Source organism: Schistocerca cancellata, chromosome 8, assembly GCF_023864275.1.
Source record: "Schistocerca cancellata isolate TAMUIC-IGC-003103 chromosome 8, iqSchCanc2.1, whole genome shotgun sequence".
In the NCBI taxonomy this organism is placed as follows: domain Eukaryota; kingdom Metazoa; phylum Arthropoda; class Insecta; order Orthoptera; family Acrididae; genus Schistocerca; species Schistocerca cancellata.
In genome coordinates, this window is record NC_064633.1 from 118,979,091 (window position 1) to 118,991,709 (window position 12,619).

General features: G+C 40.5%; 1 protein-coding gene across 3 annotated transcripts in view; it reads right to left on the reverse strand.

Annotated features, from left to right (window-relative positions):
* Positions 1–12,619, reverse strand: part of LOC126094458 (semaphorin-2A-like) — an 816,626-nt gene that overhangs the window by 56,470 nt on the left and 747,537 nt on the right. The window lies entirely within an intron of this gene.

Below are 12,619 nucleotides of genomic sequence, written 5' to 3' on the forward strand. Positions count from 1 at the left end.
CCCAGCCTACCTCGCGGAAAACGACCGACTACGTTCCTCATGAAAGAGCAGTACACCGTGGGAAAACTTGATGCTAACAGAGGAGAGGGGGTGAGTCGAAGATCCCAATGATGAGGGAGGTGTGAATTGACGCCGGTAGTGCCGCTCGTGAGGGAGTAAGTGTCGCGATACGATACGCAGGTAACAGAAACAACGACGGCTGGATGCATTTTCTATACCTGTACATCAACGAGCATATTCTGAAAACCACTTTAGAATGCGTGGCAAAGGATAGTTAGCATTTTAACACATGCTGGCGTTAATTTCCTTTCCAAAAGTTCAAAATACAATGTTGTCTACCGGTTCATTAATATTTTATAAGTAAAACCACTAGATCACTACACAAGCTGTCTATTTATTACGACGTTCCGGCATCAACCATCATCATATATCGACAATTACGAGGGTCACTCCAAAAGCAATGCACAATATTTTTGTAAAAATACAGTTTTCATTCTGCATGTGTGAAAGTTTTCAAACTTAGTTCAACCTGTTCCCGTGAGTAGCGCCGTCACAGAATGTCCTCAAGATGGCTACTACACTTGACCTTCGTCAGAAGCAACATGCTGTCATATAATTCCTGTGCTGTGAAAACGAGACAGTGGGAAACATCCACAAAAGGTTGAAAAAGATGTATGGAGATGCTGCTGTCGATCGCAGAACAGTTAGTCGGTGGGCAAGCACGTTACATCATGAAAGCGGGCACGGCAATATTGAGGATTGTCCTCGCAGCAGCAGGCCTCGTACTGCACACACTCCAGACAATGTGCAGAGAGTTAACGAATTGGTGACTGCTGACAGACGCAGCACAGTGAACGAATGGTCATGCAACGTTGGGATAGGGGAAGAAGTGTGTGCAGAATACTGAAAGTGTTGGCGTTAAAAAAGGTTTGTGCCAGGTGGGTTCCCAGGATGTTGACAGTGGCTCGCAAAGAAACATGAAAAACGGTATGCAGCGAACTTTTGGAACAGTACGAGAATGATGGAGATGAATTTCTTGGAAGAATAGTGACAGGTGATGAAACATGGCTCCATCATATTTCACCAGAGACGAAGAGGCAATCAATGGAGTGGCATCATGCAAATTCACCCACGAAAAAAGATTCAAAACCACACCTTCTACTGGAAAAGTTATGGCTACGGTGTTTTTCGATTCCGAAGGACTCTTGCTTGTGGACATCATGCCAAGTGGAACCACCACAGATTTTGATGCATATGTGACGACACTGAAGAAATTTCAAGCTCGACTGAGTCCTGTTCGACCACATCGGCAAAAGCAGGATGTTTTGTTATTGCATGACACTGCACGGCCACATATGAGTCAAAAAACCATGGAAGCGATCACAAAACTCGGATGGACATCACTGAAACACCCGCCATACAGTCCTGACCTGGCTCCATGTGACTATCATCTCTTTGGGAAACTAAAAGACTCTTTTCGTGGAACAAAGTTTAAAGATGATGACTCTCTTGAGCACGCTGCCAAACAGTGGCTCCAACAGGTTGGTCCAGAATTTTACAGTGCGGGTATACAGGCGCTGGTTCCAAAATGGCATAAGGCAGTTGAGAAGGATGGAAATTACACTCCTGGAAATGGAAAAAAGAACACATTGACACCGGTGTGTCAGACCCACCATACTTGCTCCGGACACTGCGAGAGGGCTGTACATGCAATGATCACACGCACGGCACAGCAGACACACCAGGAACCGCGGTGTTGGCCGTCGAATGGCGCTAGCTGCGCAGCATTTGTGCACCGCCGCCGTCAGAGTCAGCCAGTTTGCCGTGGCATACGGAGCTCCATCGCAGTCTTTAACACTGGTAGCATGCCGCGACAGCGTGGACGTGAACCGTATGTGCAGTTGACGGACTTTGAGCGAGGGCGTATAGTGGGCATGCGGGAGACCGGGTGGACGTACCGCCGAATTGCTCAACACGTGGGGCGTGAGGTCTCCGCAGTACATCGATGTTGTCGCCAGTGGTCGGCGGAAGGTGCACGTGCCCGTCGACCTGGGACCGGACCGCAGCGACGCACGGATGCACGCCAAGACCGTAGGATCCTACGCAGTGCCGTAGGGGACCGCACCTCCCCTTCCCAGCAAATTAGGGACACTGTTGCTCCTGGGGTATCGGCGAGGACCATTCGCAACCGTCTCCATGAAGCTGGGCTACGGTCCCGCACACCGTTAGGCCGTCTTCCGCTCACGCCCCAACATCGTGCAGCCCGCCTCCAGTGGTGTCGCGACAGGCGTGAATGGAGGGACGAATGGAGACGTGTCGTATTCAGCGATGAGAGTCGCTTCTGCCTTGGTGCCAATGATGGTCGTATGCGTGTTTGGCGCTGTGCAGGTGAGCGCCACAATCAGGACTGCATACGACCGAGGCACACAGGGCCAACACCCGGCATCATGGTGTGGGGAGCGATCTCCTACACTGGCCGTACACCACTGGTGATCGTCGAGGGGACACTGAATAGTGCACGGTACATCCAAACCGTCATCGAACCCATCGTTCTACCATTCCTAGACCGGCAAGGGAACTTGCTGTTCCAACAGGACAATGCACGTCCGCATGTATCCCGTGCCACCCAACGTGCTCTAGAAGGTGTAAGTCAACTACCCTGGCCAGCAAGATCTCCGGATCTGTCCCCCATTGAGCATGTTTGGGACTGGATGAAGCGTCGTCTCACGCGGTCTACACGTCCAGCACGAAAGCTGGTCCAACTGAGGCGCCAGGTGGAAATGGCATGGCAAGCCGTTCCACAGGACTACATCCAGCATCTCTACGATCGTCTCCATGGGAGAATAGCAGCCTGCATTGCTGCGAAAGGTGGATATACACTGTACTAGTGCCGACATTGTGCATGCTCTGTTGCCTGTGTCTATGTGCCTGTGGTTCTGTCAATGTGATCATGTGATGTATCTGACCCCAGGAATGTGTCAATAAAGTTTCCCCTTCCTGGGACAATGAATTCACGGTGTTCTTATTTCAATTTCCAGGAGTGTATGTGGAGAAATGAAAATATTGTTCCTAGAAGGTGTATATACACACTGTAAAACTTTCAAACATGTAGAATAAAAGATGGATTTTAAAAACATAGTGTGCATTTCTTCGGGAGTGACCCTCGTAAAATGAAAGGAACCTAAGGAGTGACAGGTGTTTGTTACACAACTAAGTCCAAGAATTTAAGGAGGCAAAACACATATTTTAAGAGATTCGTTCACCAGATACTTTGAACTTGCGAAACAATTTGAGCGTCAATAACAAATCCATACCTAATTAGGGGCGACAGATGGTGCTAGTGTGGGGGATGTAGCTTTCAAATTTTACTTTAATTTTGCTGTATCACACATCGATACCATCCAGCAGGCGTCATACAGTTGACAACAGAATTGCAAGTTTCCGTCAAATGCTAATAGCGTTCGTGCGGGATCCGGCGAACCCAGCAGCGCGCGCCCGCACAGCCACACCTTGCTCGGCTCTGGAGTAAGAGCGCCCTCTGTCAGCGCAGTACAGCGTGGCTGGTGGCAACCCACTCAGCCCCCTCACATCTGGAGCCTCTTCGCTACGTGAAGCTACGCAGATGCTGCCTAGTCGTGGATCCAGCTCCATCGTTCGTACTTTAGTACGGAGAGCCACATCCTTGTTGACAATGATAGCTTGACTCCATTTGTTACTGCAGTATTTGTGACGAGTCCTCGTACACTTGGACAAACACAAGTAAAGTAAATTTTCTGTTCGTTTTGTCATCTTCTTCATTAATCATTTCCATTCCTGTGTAGCTTTTCTACGATGACATTGTCACACCACTCTGTAGCCCACTTCTACAAACTCATAGACATCACAGTTTGTTACTATTCAGTTTTTCTTTTCGACTTATAAGTCCCTTCCAGAATATTTGAATTTAATATCAAACAGTTTTTTTATAATATATTTTACAATTCGACATACTTTAGCGTATTTTTGGGTAAGTTTTAGTTCATAAAGTACCATTTTTACTTGTTATACACCAATAATTTTAAGAGCAGGGACTACTTTTATAATCGCAAATTTCTGTTAATGTGAAATGCATCTAATACTACAATTTCATGTGGCTGTGATACAGATATCGTTAACAGAGCCAGTGAATACTTTTTGTCAAGTTTAGGTGGACTCCAAATGGACTACATGTCCCCATCTGAAAATTTAATGTGTTAAGTGTGCAATCGTATTCTAAAATATGACTCTGTATATTTGTAATGTAAAATATGATTCCCTTCTTACGAGTATAATTTTTTTAACCTAGTTGATACCCTGTTTAAGTACAGGTTTTAGTACTGACACTGAACTTAGTTTCTTAAGTCAAGCAATTTTTGGTGAGTGAACTTTTAAGTTATTTATAACCTGTTCAGAATTTTGTAGTTTGATGTTATATAACAAATTCCTGTCTGTCACTCTTCATGTTCCTTTCATCTTAATCACAGATATAAGATGGTGGCAGATCCTGAAATGTGGTAATAAAGACTTTTGTTTAGCAATGTAGATGGTTTTATTCATAAATTATTCATAATGACTGTGGATCCATAAGTCGTAAATTTGTTTCTTTTATTAACAGTTAATTAATATAGAACATGAACAACAAGGGTTCCAATGCACTCCCCTGTGCCACTCTTGAAGTTCCTTCTATTTATATCTATAATCTCCACACAAGGAAGCAAGCTACAGCCTCCCTACCAAGGAATACTCAATAAAGTCACAAATTTCACAAATTTTGTTTAATGCTCTACAAAACAGGGACTCTGCTTTTATATGTTGGTTTGGTATTGACCTGAATGATTTGGAATTCAGTAAATGCTGTATCCACCTATTTTCTGGAGCTATGGCTTTCAAAATGTCATGTGAGGAGAGTATGAAACAATGTTTTTGGAATCTGTACTGGCTGGTACGGAAGAGATCATCCTGTTCAAGATACATCTTCAAGTTTGAGCTTAGAATATGTTATAGAATTGTACAACAGATAGATTTCAACAAGGTAACAATTAGAACAGAAACACTGTGTGATAAGGAAAGTGTTATATTTGTTGGATAATAAAAATCATGATGATAATTCAGTTTAATATTAAGACTTTGGTAACTAGTAATAAGACATGATGTTCATCCACAGAGAATTGGATAACTTCATGTTCTGCTGAGCCACTCAACAAGTGGACATTTACTCTAACTATGATATTAAAAGTTACTTGGGTAAGTAGTATCAAATACAGGTATTAAAATAGTATTCCATATTTTTAGAGGTGGTAATATAAATGAAAAAAGAAATATTGTCCAGTACATGGGCTCTGACATGCTTACCTTAACAGTTACGAGCAAATTTTCATCTCTGCTACTGTGAAACACATCTTTCTACTGGAGGCTCTTTGCTATATGGATCATCTACAAACTGCAGTAAACAAATGAGGAGACAATCCTCTGTTGTGTCCATGGATACAGCATGCAGTAAACATCTGTTAGCGTTGTTAGTGTATAGTTTATTCACAGTTCTAGGTAAGTTGTTTGCATGTATCAGTTCCAATGAAACCAGGATGTATTATAATAAGTTTGTTAAATGCCTTTACCAGTGCAATGGAAGCCTATTATTACGCATGGAAATACAAAACCATGATCTTCTGTTTGATATAGAAAATGGAAGGAACCATCAAAACAGTTCCCATGTGGAATAACAGTCTTCCATGGTGCCAGTTAGTGCAACACTAAATCTATAATGCAACAGCCTTTCACAAACTTATTAAAACATAAACTGGCTCTGTAAACAGTAATTTATGTGCTTCTGTTACCCAGAATTATGAATACAGTTTATAGTAATAACACTAACAATGTGCTGTATCCATCAACAATAACAGAGAAAGGTATCCTCATTTGTTTCCTGCATACTGTAACTAAGAACTTGCAGTATCAGAGATGTGATTCACAGCAGTAAAGGCAAATAACTGCTCACAGCTCTGAAAGTTTTAGAGCCCAAGTTTGCTGAACACTTTTGTCTCAATCTCTCAAAATATTGAATAGCTTTTAACATGCTGAAGTTTATTGGTGGCAGTTATATGCAGCTGTGATGACTCGAAACATACCAAGCCACACAATGACCGAGCTACTCATACCTTAGAGCTTAGCATAAAAATAGAGTGTACAGAATAAAATAAGATGATTCACAGCTGGATGGCTGTAAGTGAATATATATTCCCGCTTGGTGCAGGCAAAACTGGCAAACTGAAGGGAACCAAAAGAAATTAACAATGTTGAAAACATTAGAAGCATTTTAATAGTCATTGCTTTTTTTGATTAAGTAATTATTTTGATTTAATGGTTCACATGAATCATGATCTATTTATGCAGCTTATCACGTAATACATGCACTGGAATTATTGCGGAAATAGATAGTGCTATTGATGTGTGGGTTTCACAGATGGATTGATACTCAGCCAATCAAGAGTTTGTCATAGTACTTATAAATTGTAGTTTTTGTGCAAACATGCATTTTGTAAATGTAACAATGCCTATTGACATTAACAAACTGAAAGTAGGGTAAATCAGAATTTCAGTGATGTGTGTTGCAAGATTCTAGGGAGAGTCTTTTACAATACATCTTATTTTGAAAACTTCCCACACTAGCCCTTGTACAATACCTGTGGTAGCACACACTAAAGAACAACAAAGTGCATACATTAGTTATGTGGATTTTGATCAGTAAAGAGTCAACTGACCATCACAGGTTGTATCCAAAATGACCACCCAATACATGCTTGAAGTCTGATATGGAACAATTACTGCACACAAGCTAGCATTGCAGTGGAGATATGCAAGCAAGCTGCAGTAATATGTTGGCGTATACCATCGGGTGTAGTTGGTATGTTCTTTCAGCAGTGTCTTTCAGATTTTCCCACAGAAAAAAAGTCTACAGGTGTCAAATCCAGGGAATAGGCTGGCCAATATACAGGCTCCAATCCAACGATTTGGAAACAATTTGTGAAGACATGCTGTACTACTTTGTGCTCTGTGGACTGGGCAGCCAGAATGTTGGTACCGCAAGTTCCTCCTAGTCTGCAGAGACACATCTCCCAGTATCTGTGGAAGATGGACTGTTAGGAGGATGTAATACTTGTGCATATTCAGAGCTCCATTTATGAAAAAAGGCCTATAAACACATGGTTCACTATACCACACCACACATTTACATTCCATAGATGTCGATATTTCATCTGACGCTGCCAGCAGGGATAGTCAACAGACCAATAGTTCATGTTTCGGTGGTTTACCTGGCCATGACTGGTAAATGTGTCTTCATCACAATATACATGATACATCTAGAGTATCCTGTCTTAATGCTGATGTACAGAAGTTAACACGATTTTCATAATTGTCTCCAAGCAGCTGTTGATGGAGAGAGATGTGATAGGGGTGAAAACATGACTTTGGAGAGTGTATAGGACACTTGCCTGACTCATACCACTTCCTCATGCAATTGTGTCTCAGCTAACGTGAGGATCAACTGTAACAGCAGCAAGAACATTATTTACCCTTCTTCTGTGGTCACTTGTTTCCTTCTGTTACATTGTCTAGGAGTTACACTACCACTTTCACATAATTAATTAAAGAGGTGGATAAATAATTGTTAAGATGGTTGATCTCTATTGGGATATCTTGCTGCATACACTGTACAAGAAGGAACTGCATTCCTCCAACACTCTCCATACACAATGAGCAAGTTGGCATTTTCTGCACTCCTAAATCCATCGTCCACTCACAACCTACTCCTTGGACTGTCACACACTAGTTAATTAGCAATTCACATGCACTTAAACAATACCCAGTGTGGAAACTTTCCAAAATATGATATCTCATAAATGACTTCCACTAAAATTTTATAACAAGCACCACTGACATCCTAATGTACCCTTCTTTTAGTTTGTTAATGTCAATAGATGTAGTTCCATTTTAAAAAATTGTATGTTAGTAAAAGACTGTAAATTTTATTACCATCTGCTTATTGCCTAACAATGCAATCTCCTGACTATGAATCAATTCTGTGAAAACTGCACATCAACAGCAAATTTCATTTCTGCAATATCTGTGGTACAAATTTTAGGTAATTCACCATATATGCTTATTATAAAGTAATACTGTATAAACTAAAACATTCCTTACTGCATTATTAGAGTTAAGATTTTAAAAAACTATTATGCAGACATTTTTCATTGTACAGACTCTATTGTAAAACTTGCTTTATGCATGTAAGAGGGCAGTTTTTCAGACAGCAATAAACAAATAAATGAAGTGATTTAAGCTGCAAGGAGGCAATAAATGGCTGCTTTCCAGTGCCTCTAGTAACGATAAGATCACAAGACAAGCCTCAAATGAAGTACTATTGTGCCATCATGTTTCAGACACTGTTTGCAATGGTTACTCTGTCCACTAGGTGTTGGAGGGGGAAGTGAGTGAGTGACATCTGGGGTAGAGTGAGACAGTGGCACATTTCCTGAATGTAGTTCAGTTTAGTTTAATGCCTTATCTTTAAACCACAATGATACTGAAGTTGCTAGACTTCACAGAGATAAAATTTAAATATATATATTCTCCCTCATTTTCCTTTCTTTTGAATTCAGGTTCATTTTTATTACAGATAAATTTGAGCGAGAAAGTAAACAGGAAAAACAGTAATATAAAAATTACGGGAGAGGCAGATATAGGTTAAATAAAAATAATAACTGTGAAATATTTGCAGATATTTTAGCAAAATTTTTAAGTACTCTGAACAAAGTCATATATTATAATGCCCCATTTTTCTTTTTTTTTTTTCTTTTTTTTTTTTGAGAATCGAAAAGAACATATGCTGTTAACCACTGAAAAATGAGAGAAACAATTAAAACTCTGGAAAATTATGAAGCCACTGGGGAAAATTGTATAACAGCTGAACTTCTGAAATGGTCACAAACAAAAATTATAAAATTTCAGCAAACAGTAAAGCAGAAGAATTATCAAAATAATGTAAATCTTCTTAATACATCTTCTTCATAAGACGTGTGGCAAAAAAGTTCTGAATAACTATAGACAGATATCTATCCTGATAACAGCATATAAAATTTTTGCTGAACAGAACTGAGAAACCTGCCAATTGGCAATGAAATGAATATCATAGGGGCCTTAGATAAAGTGTATACATCTCAGATTACATATTCAATGTGAAATCTATAATCTGTCACCGATCACTCAAGACTGCAGACATTATTATAATACTATTTGTAGATTTCTAGAAGGTATTCGAAGTACTTTAAAATAAATACTTTTGTTAGGCATAGCATTGGCTTATCTTTGGTCCTCTTCAGTTATGTGTTAGCAAGAAACTTGAATGAAAAAGTAAAAGAACATCAAATATCACAAACGACAGTGAAAAGTAAGAAACAGTATCTGGAAGTAAATTGCCTGGAATTTACAGACAGTTTTGTAAATTACCTGAGAATCTAGAAGAAGCAGATATGCAACCTAATTCTTAGGAACAGATAGGGAGTATAGCAGCTTGAAGAATTTCTGCTGATTGATGAAGTAGAAATGGTCCAAAAGTTAATTTATCTGAGAGAGATAATTCAAAAAAGTGGCTTAGAGAAACAAATGAAAGGATGTAGGAAATGGGAAGGGCTTGTTGAATAATGAACATTATATACAATAAAAACTGTGTATCTAGAAATGTGAAAATAATGCATTACAACATGGTTGTAAGGCCAAACTGCTTCTACACAAATGAATGCCTAGTACTGATTTATGAATCATGCAAACTTGAAATATTAGACAGAAGGTTTGTGATGAATATATTTGATCAAATAAGAAGCAAATAACACTGAAAATTAAGTAGCAATAATGCAATACAGAAGAAAACAAACAGTAATGGAAATATGACTGACTTTTTTTACATTTGTACAAGATGAACAACAGTAAGTTGACAAAACAGACCTTTATTTATCAGTGGGAAAAAAATTAACAACAAGTGGCATCCAAGAATTTAAAAAAATCTTTAGAAATACATACCATAAGAACAGAAGAAGTAGCAGGAATAGACATTTTCAGAAGCGAAATGTCAAATTTGAAGTGCTCCCTAGTTGGTCAAAATGGAACCAAAACGTATTTAAGGTTTCGCAGCGAAATCCTTAGCAGATTGACGTCCACGTCATCTTCCAAAACCATGGAAGATAGAAGATGTTTTCAAAGGTTAACGAAGTACCACTCAGTACTGCTGGTTTTTCAATTCCGTACCAGAATCGTTACGTTACTGCTAACATTAGTGACATGTCAGTGGTATGAATCGAATCTATCAATTGAGCTACTAAAGAATATATCACTGACCCATACAGTGACTCAGTTTCACTCCATTTATTTATTCATAGTAAGTTAGTAAAAAAAAAAGTGGCTTATGGACACTACAACTAACGACGTTTGATATCCGTTACTGATGACAACTTTTTGTTTACCTCTTTCTGTGCTTACTGTCTAGTGACGCAGATTTCTTAGCAATCTGATAACCAGATAACTAGTGATGTAGATTTTCGTCATCCTTGTCTCCACAAAGATTGGAAACATGCTCCATGATTCTTATCTTATTCCTTCGTGCCATGTATCGTTCAGTGACCGCTGACTCTTTTGTTACATATTTTCTTTCTGACACTGATAAGTCTTCCATCTTCTTCGACATTCCTTACAGTATTTTGTCCCGCTGATGCGGTACATCATATTCATGCATCTTTCAGGAGTATCGTCTTCCATGTTCCAAAATGTTTATCATACTACCTTCGGTCGGTGAAAAGCTTTCGCAAGACTTAGTCGATCTTTCTGAAAACAGCATTAAGTTGTCTATATGACCGTCCCGACCAGTTTCATTGTCGTTACATTATACGTTAACAGACGTAATATAAGCCGTTAGTAAGGAATTCAGGAGAAGGAAAGAAGGAAAGATGGAAGAAAGAAAGAAAGACGACACGATTCTGATTTTCCAACTGTGGAAGGTCCCGAGATGTCACACAGATACTACTTACGACGTATAACTAACTTCGGGTGTACCACAACGAAGTGCTAGAGAGTGACTACTGTTCACATTATACACTGGTGCGCTAAATTTTTGCACGCCGTGTCACTGCCAAGAAAGATGGCTCGATGGAACTTGGATCATACACAGAAAGAACTGCTTGAGTATAGTACAGAAGATAACTGAAAGAAACAGGCAATGAGACGAAGAGAAATGGCACTCTTATTCAATGACAAATACTTCACTGAAGTGACCGCGATTTATGTTTTTTTTCATGAACATTGTAAAAGGCGGGACTTGGTTCTTAATTGGACTGTGATCACCAGGAGTGGCAGTATCTGCTCTACAACATGCTCCAATGCTCGTCACAAGATTGATGATGGGTTCTTGTGGCAGGGTGGTCCATTCGTCCACCAACATGTTTGATAACTGATTGATGGCCGTTGACGGAAATGGACGTACTGCAATACGAGGTGCATTCAAGTTCCAAGGCCTTCGATTTTTTTTCTCCGGACCGGAAAGAGATAGAAACATGCGCATTGTTTTAAAATGAGGCCGCGTTCATTGTCAATACGTCCCAGAGATGGCAGCACTGTACGGCAGATGGAATTTTACCGCCAGCGGCGAGAATGAGAACTGTTTTAAATACTTTTTAAAATGGCGACGTTTTCCTTGCTTGAACAGCGTGCAATCATTCGTTTTCTGTATTTGCGTGGTGTGAAACCAATAGAAATTCATCGACAGTTGAAGGAGACATGTGGTGATGGAGTTATGGATGTGTCGAAAGTGCGTTCGCGGGTGCGACAGTTTAATGAAGGCAGAACATCGTGTGACAACAAACCGAAACAACCTTGGGCTCGCACAAGCCGGTCTGACGACATGATCGAGAAAGTGGAGAGAATTGTTTTGGGGGATCGCCGAATGACTGTTGAACAGATCGCCTCCAGAGTTGGCATTTCGATGGGTTCTGTGCACACAATCCTTCATGACGACCTGAAAATGCGAAAAGTGTCATCCAGGTGGGTGCCACGAATGCTGACGGACGATCACATGGCTGCCCGTGTGGCATGTTGCCAAGCAATGTTGACGTGCAACGACAGCATGAATGGGACTTTTTTTCGTCGGTTGTGACAATGGATGAGACGTGGATGCCATTTTTCAATCCAGAAACAAAGCGCCAGTCAGCTCAATGGAAGCACACAGATTCACCGCCACCAAAAATTTTCGGGTAACCGCCAGTGCTGAAAAAATGATGGTGTCCATGTTCTGGGACAGCGAGGGCGTAATCCTTACCCATTGCGTTCCAAAGGGAACTACAGCAACAGGTTCATCCTACGAAAATGTTTTGATGAACAAATTCCTTCCTGCACTGCAACAAAAACGTCCAGGAAGGGCTGCGCGTGTGCTGTTTCACCAAGACAACGCACCCGCACATCGAGCTAACGTTACGCAACAGTTTCTTCGTGATAACAACTTTGAAGTGATTCCTCATGCTCCCTACTCACCTGACCTGGCTCCTAGTGACTTTTGGCTTTT